Source organism: Mus caroli, chromosome 16 (genome assembly GCF_900094665.2).
Source record: "Mus caroli chromosome 16, CAROLI_EIJ_v1.1, whole genome shotgun sequence".
Taxonomy (NCBI): domain Eukaryota; kingdom Metazoa; phylum Chordata; class Mammalia; order Rodentia; family Muridae; genus Mus; species Mus caroli.
This window is the reverse complement of record NC_034585.1, coordinates 5,307,417-5,316,435: the sequence shown is the minus strand read 5'-3', so window position 1 is coordinate 5,316,435 and position 9,019 is coordinate 5,307,417.

Here is a 9,019-nt window from a genome sequence, read left to right as displayed (position 1 = left end):
TAGCCCTGGCTGTCCTGGAACTCACTCTGTAGACCAGGCTGGCCTCGAACTCAGAAATCCACCTGCCTCTGCCTCCCGAGTGCTGGGATTAAAGGCCTGCGCCACCACCTGAAGTTTGCTATCTAGACCAGGCTGACTTGGAGCTCATGGAGTTCCCTCTGCCTCTGCCTCCTAAATGCTGGGATTAAAAGTGTGCATGCGCTACCTCACCCTTCATATTTCACAATATCCAAGTGATCCTTATTCCTACCCTTGCCATATTCGTGTATGTGCTTATTATTCATCACTAATGTATTTGTTTAGTGAGTCATTAACATAGCAGAGGTAGCCTGGGAGAGCGTTTTACTTGCCATGGCTTTCTGCTCCAGCAGCCTTGCTGCTCTCCGTCCACCCCGCACAGCTGGCACTGCTGAGTTGCTCTCTGTGCCTCCTGCGTTTCCTACTGCTCTAGACGCGGGTCACCATCTTCCATCACCTTTTTGTCTTGCTTTAGTTTTTCAACGTTTATTTTATTCTATGTGTGTATGTTTGAGTGCAGATGCCTACCAAAACACGTGAGTGGATGTTGGAGGAATTTGTGGGTGTTGTTTGCTTCTACCACGTGGCTTGTGGGTACTGAGCTTGGGCAGACAGGCTTGGCCTTCCGTGCTGGCCTATCTTTCCAGCCCTCTTTTGTCTCTTTGAGGCAGTATCTCACTTTGCAGGCAAAGCTGGCCTCAAACTCAGCACTGTCCTCAGCCTCTGAGGACATGGAAGCCACACTCTTAAGTGCGCCTGGAATACTAAAGGGAATCTGGTGCCCTACTTTGAGAAAGGTGGCGACTAGGAAATTAGTTTAGTCTAGCCTTTTCTTTTGACCTTGCCTACAGTAAGTCTTGAGGTTATGCAAGTGAGTATGGATTGTAGTTCAGCTGGGTGGGATTGGTGGGGTGGGAGATGGGGGCGGTGTAGGAGTCTGAGACTGCTGTCTCCTCTTTCCTAGTCCAGCCCAAAGAGAAAACCAGAGAAGCTTGGAGAAGCCCTAGAGAACTGAGCTGATGGCATCCTCCACGTCACCGCCAAAGTCACCTTCTGGGAGGATTTTGACTCAGGATACAATCTATTTTCCTCAAAGTGATATCATCTCAGAGTTGCTTCCATGGTACCTGAGGTACACCCCTCCAGAAGTCCCCAGCACCAGCCTCATAACCAAATTTATACTGGTTAACTGTCCTTGGAATGAAGGCATCGAATACCAAGGTATGAGCTCTTTCTGTGGTGAGGATCACCATGTGTTGCCTAGGTGGGTTTTGAACTCCTAGGTCTAAGCAATTCATTTGTCTTTGTCTCCCAAGTTGCTGAGGTTATAGTGCCAGGATTAATCATCTATATTCTTTTTAGAGACAGAGCCTCCCTGTCAACTAAAGGTGTGTGTGACCCTAATGAATGTTCTTAAACAGCCTATTTCTCCATTTTTATTGCTGATTTCTAAGGTTTGCAAATGTTGCCATTGGCCACCTTAAGGAATTATTATAATTATTATTAGTTGTCGTTATTTTTCCAGATAGGGTTTCTGTGTACCAAAGCCCTGGTCCTCCTAGACCAGGCTGGCCTTGAACTCATGGAGATCTACCTGCCTCTGCCTCCTGAAGGCAGAGATCAAAGGAATGCACCACCACCCAGTTCTCTGACTTTTTTTCCTCTCTTGAGGGTTTTAGTTGTTGGCAAGTAAGGCATTTGAGTTGAGCCTGTGCTCCGACTTTGTTCCTTTCTCTGAGTTGGACAGTGTTGACCAGCAGTCATTTCAGCCACTGAGAATGGGATTAGAATTTTGAGCAGAGTGAGCAGAGAGCAGAAATGGGTAGGCGGCAGTGTAGGCGCACTGAGGTCAGTTTTATTAAGAGTTCAAGGCCTCAGGGCTGATGATCCAAGGCAGAGGAGTCGTGTTTAATCCCAACATATTCCATAAGCACTTTTTTTTTTTTTTTTTGCTCCTATGAGATCCGGTTTCCTTGTTCTGCAGCTCTGGCTTGGAACTCAGTGTATATCTCAGACTGGCCTCAAGCCTCACACTGGTTTCCTCTGTGGTCTTTGTATAACCTGAGTCTTTTCCAGGTAGAAACAGAGGGCTTTATTGAATGCTGTTTGAAGGAGCTGTTGTTTTTTAGCAATATCTTCATAACTGGTGTCTTAGATAGGGTTTTACTGCTGTGAACAGACACCATGACCAAGGCAAGTCTTATAAAAAACAACATTTAATTGGGGCTGGCTTACAGGTTCAGAGGTTCAGTCCATTATCATCAAGGTGGGAGCATGGCAGTATCCAGGCAGGCATGGCTCAGGCAGAGCTGAGAGTTCTACGTCTTCATCTAAAGGCTGCTAGTGGAAGACGGACTTCCAGGCAACTAGGGTGAGGATCTTATACCCACAGTGACACACCCATTCCAACCAGGTCATACCTATTCCAACAAGGCCAACCTCCAAATGGTGCCACTCCCTGGTCCAAGAATATACAAACCATCACACATGGGCTTCAGGTAAATGTCTTTTATGTCCAAGGACTGCACCAAATGAAATGAGTTAAATTAACATTAAAAGCTGGACTTACGGGCCAGGCATAGTGACACAGGCCTTTAACTCCCACACTCAGGCAGAGAGACTGGGAGATCTCTGAGTTCAAGGCCATCCTGGTCTATTGTGAGCCCAAGGCCATCTGTGGCTACAGAGTGAGATCCTGTTTCAAAACCAAACAAGCAAATGAGACAGAACTGGTCCCTTAGGGAAGCCGAGATAGAATTGAAGCTAGCCTGGGTTATCTGGAAGCAAGAAAGGCAGGTGTGAGCATATAGCCTTAATCCCCGGGGAGACAGGCGGTGGAGACAGTCGATCTCCAAGCTGAGGCCCCCTGCCATGTTCGCCACAGCAAGTTCATGGCCATCCTGGGGCTTAGTTTAGTGCTGATAATCAGTCTCAGAAGAACAGACAAATGCGAAACCCATAGCCACAGTCTGTGTGTGGCCTCCTCCAGGTTTCTGGGAGCCTGTCCTCTCTCAGGCTTCATTTCAACCCTTTTTGAATGAATTTTGGCAAAGCTGGTGGGTGGCAGATGTAGAGGTCTTTGGTTTCCTGCCCTGCTTACTGACATGTGCCCAGAGTTCCTCAGGTTAGAGATGTCTGCACAGACTTTGCTCTTATCCTTTGTATATACCTAGGCCAGACTGGTTTGGAGGAAGAGGGCTGGGTAGCAGCAGGAAGAGTTACAGAAATTTACAAATGAATCTGCTGTTTCCCTTGAGGCAATGTTTGTCTTTTCCTGTGGATACAGAGGAGGCCCTTCCTAACTATGGGGCTCTGTTCTGATTGGGGAGACATTCTGAGGAGTCGGCATTTATGTCTGTGTAGTTCTATCAAGTCTGGGACTTGTATATGTCAGGCTGAGGTCCATCCAAATTGATTCCTTTATTTAGAAACTCTCTCCAGCCTTGAATCCCAGCTCTTGGGAGGCAGAAGCAGGCCAATGAGTTTGAGGCCAGCCTGGCCTACAGATCAAGTTCCAGGGCAGCCTGGGCTACACAGAATAGAACAAAATAAACATTGTCTCCACGGTTTAAGTCAGGTTGGCCTGGAACACTCACTATGTCACTCAGGTAAGCCTCTAACTCACAGTAATCCTCCTGCCTCATTCTTCCTTATACCTGGATTGCAGGCACAAGCTACCATAACTGGCTAGACTTTTTTTTTTTAGACTTTTTGTTTACATCTTAATATTAATATGTTGAGATCGCGAGAATTGCTGTGTGCTCAAAGCCAGCCTGTGATCCTGTTTTTAAAAATCCAATATGGGGTTGGGTGGTGGTGGCACACAGGCCAACCTGGTCTACAGAGCGAGTTAGGATAGTCAGGGCTACACAGAGAAACTTCCCTGAAAAAAACCAAAAATTAAAAAAAAATAAAAGGATGTTAAAGAAGGAAAGCTCATATATGTTGGAGTCACTGAGGCAAGCATGCTGGCCCTGGTGACAGAGGGGACTTGAGGGAGAGGATCTGACTCATTGCTGAAACTCAGATTTCTGGGACTGAAGTAGTGTAAATGTGTATGATGGCCTGGGGAATCTGAAGTGGGAAAAGCTCGATTCAAGACCAAAGGAATTCACTGAAGAAGTGGACTCTTCCTTGTATCTGTTGCACACATCACCTTCTCTCTCTCTCTCTCTCTCTCTCTCTCTCTCTCTCTCTCTCTCTCTCTCTCTCTCTCGCTTATTCCTGCTTACCTCCACTCCCCAGCTCCACCCCCATTACAGGGTTTCTCTGGTCCTGACTGACCTGGAACTCTGCCTCTTGAGTGCTGAGATCAAAGGTGTGCACCACCACACCTGGCCCTACTTCAGGTTTCAGAAAGAGTCTGAAGAGTCTGGCTACATAACCCTAGCTGGCCTGGAACTTTTTATGTAGACCAGGTTAGCCTCTCAAGTGCTGCCTTTGCCTTCCAAGTGCCTGGGACTAAAGGCATGTACCACCAGATGGGTACATCCAGGANATTATGTAGAATACAGCTTTTCTTTACATTTTTTAATTGCTGGGTTCAAATTCAGAGCCTTAGGCATGACTACACTAAGAAAATGCTCTACCACTGAGCTCCATGCCCAGCCTCCACCAAACAACCCATTTGTACTTTGTGCAGATGATTAATACATCAACAGGGAGGGGAAAGCAGGCTTTGCTCATGTTAACTCATTAATTCATATGTATATTTTCTCCTATTAATTTTAAAAAATTTACTTTCAAATCACATTTATTTATTGTGTGTATGTATGTGCATGTAAATGTGTACATGTTCTGGGACATCAGAAGATAACTTTGCAGGAGTTGGCTCTCTCCTTTTATCATGTGGGTCTTCAGGATTGAAGTCAGCGACATATACCCAGCAGCCAGGCGCAGTACCATCCTCAGGTCAGCTGGCCCTTACCATCACCACCCTAGCACACCACAGGAACCTTCTGGGATGGCGGATGTTAGCATTCAGGAGACAGATGGTTTCCTCTGGCTTCACAACAGTATGCAGCTTCTGATACTATCTAGTTCTGAAACTATGGTGCTCAGAATGGAAGTCAGGGCATGCTACACAAGTGTTCTACCACCGAGAATCATCCCTAGGCCCTTCTAGAACATTTCTTTAAAAAAAAATTATTGCAGGCTGGAGAGATGGCTCAGGGGTTAAGAGCACTGTCTGCTCTTCCAGAGCTCCCAGAGTTCAGTTCCCAGCAACCACATCTATAACCTCATAACCACCTATAACGTGGTCTGATGCCCTCTTCTGGTATGCAGGTTGTCTTAGTTAGGGTTTTACTGCTGTGAGCAGACACCATAACCAAGACAAGTCTTATAAAGTACAACATTGAATTGGGGCTGGATTACAGGTTCAGAGGTTGAGTCCATTATCATCATGGTGGGAGGCATGGCAGCATCCATGGTGCAGGAGGAGCTAAGAGTTCTATCTCTTGTTCCAAATGCAGCTAGGAGAAGACTGACTTTCAGGGAGCTAAGATAAGGGTCTTAAAGCCCACACCCGAAGTGATACTTCCCCCAGCAAGGCCACACCTCCTAATAGTGCCTTTCCCTGGGCCAAACACATTCAAACCCTCACTCAGGTGTACATGCAGATAGAGCACTCATACATAAATAAATAAACTTTAAAAAGTATGTGCCACTATGCCTGGCCAATAAAATGCCATGATATATATGTGGAGGTCAAAGGACAACTGTGTGGAGTTTGTTCTCTCCTCCCCCTTTTCCATAGTTGGAGGCTTGTGAGGTGAGTGCTGAGCCATTTCACCAGCCTTAGAACATTTTCCCCCTTCCCAGGAGACAGCACACACACTGCTCACACCCTTCTCCCCGCTCTAGCAGCAGCCACTGATCGATATGGACTTGCCTATCCTGAGTGGCTCGTGCGATTTCAGTCCTGCAATCTGTGTGATCTTTCACTTTGTCTTATCATGTGCTAGGCAGATGCTGTACTGCAGGGATACCATGGTCTTACTGTGTGGCCAAGACTGGTCTGGAACTTGCAGTCTTCCTGCCTTCTGAGTACTGGGATCACAGACATATATCAGACTTTTTGCTAACTTTAATGCTCTCTTGTTTCATCCTTTTGGTGCAGAGGATGGAAACCAGCTAGGATCTTGCTCCTGCTAGGCAAGCTTTATACCACTGAGCTAAGCCCCTGGCCCCAGGCTAAGGTAGCATAATCTTGGAGGTGGATCTCTGAATTCTACCTTAAGGCCCCTGTTGTTGTTTTAAAAGATTGTTTTTTATTTATATTTATGTTTATTTTATACAGTGGATGTTTTACTTGCATGTATGTCCATGCTGCATGCATGCAGGGCCTTTAGGGTTGGGGTATTACAACCCCACCCACTTTTAAATTTGATTGCACAGTTCATGAGAGCAACCTCTCACCCTCACCCCACACACAGGGTTCCTCTGTGTAGCCCTGGCTGTCCTGGAACTCTCTCTGTAGACCAGGCTGGCCTTGAACTCAGAGATCTGCCTGCCTCTGCCTCCCAAGTGCTGAGAGTAAAGGTGTGCACCACCACTGCCGAATGAGAGCAAACTTTATAGGTGACAAAAATTTAGAGAGGGGGCTGGAGAAATGGCTCAGTGGTTAAGAGCACTGACTGCTCTTCCGGAGGTCCTGAGTTCAAATCCAGACAACCACATGGTGGCTCACAACTGTCTATCCGTAATGAGATCTGATGCCCTCTTCTGGTGTGTCTGAAGACAGCTACAGTGTACTTACATATAACAATAAATAGATCTTTAAAAAAAAAAAAACCCAAAACTTGGAGAACTAAAGGGACATAGGGTATCAGCCATTTGGGGGAGTCAGGTGATCCCCTTATGCATGACCAAGTGATTTCCATATTAGTCTGTATGACTCCTCTCTCAGGTTGAGACAAATGCTCACTATAGAGCTGGAGGCTGGCCTTCAGCTTGTAGTGGTCCTGCCTTAGCCCTCAGAATGCTGATTTTCCCGGTGGAGTTGCACCAAGCTTCCTCTGGCCTCTCCATTCACACCTTCCTTCTTAGCTGCAAAAGTCTGCTTTCTGCTTCCAGGGCAAAACCTCCACCCAGCAACCAAGGAGTTTAAATGTCTAAACCCTGTTGTGCCCCCACTTTGAAACCACCTGGGAGAGTAGCTCATAGGTGGAGTGCTTGTTTAGCATGAGAAAGATTCTAGGTGCATTCCTTAGTCAGCGCTTGAACTCAACTAAAAAGCTAAATTCCCATTGCTCTTTTGTTGCTCCAAAAACTCAAGGGTTTTTGTTGTTGTTGTTGTTGTTTGTTTTGTTTTGGTTTGGTTTTGTATGTTCTAAACATGCACACATTTTAAGTTAAATACTTAAAATTTATCTTTTGTGGTCTTAGTGTTCCAACCCAGAGCCTTGGGCACAGTGGGGGTGGTGGTGTCCTCAGAGCTGTACCCTAAGCCTAAACTGTCTGAGTTTGATCCCTGGGACCGACTGCCATGGAAGGAGACTGTAAAACTGTGCTCTGACCGATGCATTCACACCACTGTACTTGCATGCATACACATAAACACACTAAATACATGTCAGAAAATGAAGATTTAGCCGGGCATGGTGGCGCACGCCTTTGATCCCAGCACTTGGGAGGCAGAGGCAGGCGGATTTCTGAGTTTGAGGCCAGCCTGGTCTACAGAGTGAGTTCCAGGACAACCAAGTCTACACAGAGAAACCCTGTCTCAAAAAACAACAACAACAACAACAACAAAAAAAAAAAAAAAAAAAAAAAAAAAAGAAAAGAAAATGAAGATTTACATTAAAAAGAAAATACTTTATTTTTATTCAGAGAAATAGTCCGTGCATGTCCAGTGCATCTTCCTTTGGGGGAGTTCTCTTTCTCATACAGAGAATTTAATGAAGGCACCTAGAGATCACCTAGAGCTCCGGGCATCACCAGGCCTCTGTTGTGGTTTTAGAAGATTGATTTGCTTATTTGATATGTATAGATGCACCATTCGCATGCAGAGTCCTTGGTGTTGGGGTATTACAGGGGTGGGGGGAATCCAATCTAGGTATTCTGGAAGAGTAGCCAGGGACCTTTTTTTTTTTTTTTAAGATTTATTTATTTATGTATATGAGTACACTGTCACTGTCTTCAGACACACTGGAAAAGAGCATCAGAGTCCATTACAGATGGGTGTGAGCCACCATGTGGTTGCTGGGAATCGAACTCAGGACCTCCGGAAGAGCAGTCAGTGCTCTTAACTGCTGAGCCATCTCTCCACCCCTGTGGCCAGTGATTTTTAACACAGGTCCATCTTTCCCCATAGTTTTTCCTGGTGCTGGGATAAAAGGCTTTGAAAGGGTTATCTACTTGTTTAGGTCCTGGGTTCTGACCCCATCACTGCAAACAAGCAAACCTCTTTCTAAGAAAGCAGCTGTTTTAGGGCTTAGTTCTAAGTATTTCTATCAGGTGGCTCACAAGCCCTTATAACACTAGCTCCAAGGGATCAGACACTCCTTGCACCTGTGCAAGCATTCACACAGACCGTATGCTTACGTGGCAACTCAAAGCCAGCATGGGCACTGTAAGCAGGTGGCGAACATATATATATGTGTGTGTGTGTGTGTGTGTGTGTGTGTGTGTGTGTGCATACATATATACATGCATACATGTATGCAAATGATCATAAAATTAAATTTTTAAGTTCTTTTTGAGACAAGGTTTCTCTGTAGCCATTTCTATTGTAATAATTCATCTCAGTTGAGGGTTTTTTTTTTTTTGGTTTTTTTTTTTTTTTTTTTTTTTTACTCAAAGCGATTTTATTGCTTGTGCACACAACAGCATTTATGCCACTAGAGCAGAGGCTGTGGATGACTCATATTTCCAATTGGGTGGGAGCACCCGCTTAGTCTTATAGTATCGAGCCAATCGGTGAATTCTGCTCTCTATCAGAATCAGGCGGAATTTAGCATCCTTATCCTTTCTGTTCCTCTCAAGGTGCTTTCGGACA